Source organism: Propithecus coquereli, unplaced genomic scaffold (genome assembly GCF_000956105.1).
Source record: "Propithecus coquereli isolate 6110/MARCELLA unplaced genomic scaffold, Pcoq_1.0 Scaffold376, whole genome shotgun sequence".
In the NCBI taxonomy this organism is placed as follows: Eukaryota; Metazoa; Chordata; class Mammalia; order Primates; family Indriidae; genus Propithecus; species Propithecus coquereli.
The window spans coordinates 1031617-1033322 of record NW_012149463.1 but is presented as its reverse complement, the minus strand read 5'-3'; the positions used below and the strand labels follow the sequence as shown (position 1 = coordinate 1033322).

General features: G+C 38.9%; 1 protein-coding gene across 1 annotated transcript in view; it reads left to right on the top strand.

The window, feature by feature from the left end:
- RXFP1 (relaxin/insulin-like family peptide receptor 1) overlaps positions 1–1706 on the top strand; it is a 142233-nt gene that overhangs the window by 111403 nt on the left and 29124 nt on the right.

The window sequence follows — 1706 nt, the reverse complement described above, 5'->3', positions numbered from 1 at the left end:
ATCACTTTGCTGATTCTGACAGGGAAGAATAATCTTAGATCCATAAGGAAATTAGACACTGCTGTGAATAATATCCCTACCTGTAATAATGGAAGAGAGATATGTTCAAACAGTTATTTTTATAATGTCCCCTTTTTAATATCAAGGACCTAATTCCAGTAAGCATTAAAACAATTCTATGATGAACCAAAACCTTGTGGTGCAAGCACATTGTGGTTGATTGTCAGAACGAAATAGATGTAGAACAATGGATGAAGTGCATATCCTTCAGACAATGTTTTATTTTTTGTATCAATTTTCTGGAAAGAATATGGAATGTGGACAGATCCATATGTTTTGACAATTAGCTATGCATAAAATTGATTTATTAAAACGTTTCCATATAAATTAAAGAATATAACTAGAATGTTATAAACATAACACCTGGACACTTCACCTGAGCGCTGGCTGAAGGAATACATATGCCGTGAGCAGGAACATTTCTTGGAAACAATCCTGCACTCTGTCCCCAAACATAAATGAACAAGCCATTGAAAACCCAATGTTTTTTTTTGTAGTGATTAACCTGAAACATTTTGTGGTAGACAGTACCAATCATTTACAAAATGTACAGGAAAATCTCAATAGATAATTAGAACCAATCATCTGTTGTAAAAACTCCTGGGTGTATGGCAATGGAACCACATAATCAGCACATAGGAAATTATTCCCAATAGCAGGGAGAGATGCATCTAGGTGATCCAAAGCTATTATTTAGCCATTAGAATACAAGTTAGTCAAGGGATCCATACTCTTTCTTGTTTTATCCCCCTTGAAATCACTACCTGAATATCAGAGTATAGTTTCTCCAAATTGTAACTAACCTTCATGGTAGCTGTCAGGTGTGGGTTTTATGTATCAGTAACCAGCAATGAATATGGAATACAAATGGCTTAGTCCATAACCAGTGCTAATCCAGGTTCAGAGAAAAAGGACATAACGAAAGCTGCAGAAAGGGTCACCAAGGCCAATAATTAGTCCTGCCTAAAGTCTGTCTAATCCCATATTAAACACTTGCCTGAAAAATCAAATTTTCAAGGACAAATAGCATGTTTTCTAAGAGGTGATGGTTTTCAATGTATGGGTCTGGATCTAAACTGTCCTTTAGAAAGCTGGCTGGAATACACTCTGTGCCCTTCCAGGCTCAATCACACTGACAGAGCTAATGAGGACAGACAGTCAGGATTCACTTGCCACACAGGACTTTAAGCAGTTCTAGTGACAGGATATCTTTGCCAAATGCTTGATTTAATTTGAGCTTTTAAAGTCAACTACTCTAGTTGATAAGATGTTTTCTGAGCTCATTCAGAAATGGACCTTGAGACCAATTATGTTTAGCCCAACTTTCCTAAACTGAAGCTTGAAAAATGGCCCTTTCACATGTCATTTAGGATCTAGGCCAACACTATCCCATTACATCATTCATGATGTAAGAACTAAATGCCAGGCCAGGTGCAGTGACGCACACCTGTAATCCTAGCACTTTGGGAGGTCGAGGTGGGAGGATTGCTGGAGGTCAGGAGTTTGAGAACAACCTGAGCAAGAACGCGACTCTGTCTCTACAAAAAATAGAAAAATTAGCCGGTTGGGGTGGCACGTGCCTGTAGTTCCAGCTACTCAGGAGGAGGCTGAGGCAGGAGGATCGCTCAAGCCCAGGAGTTTGAGGT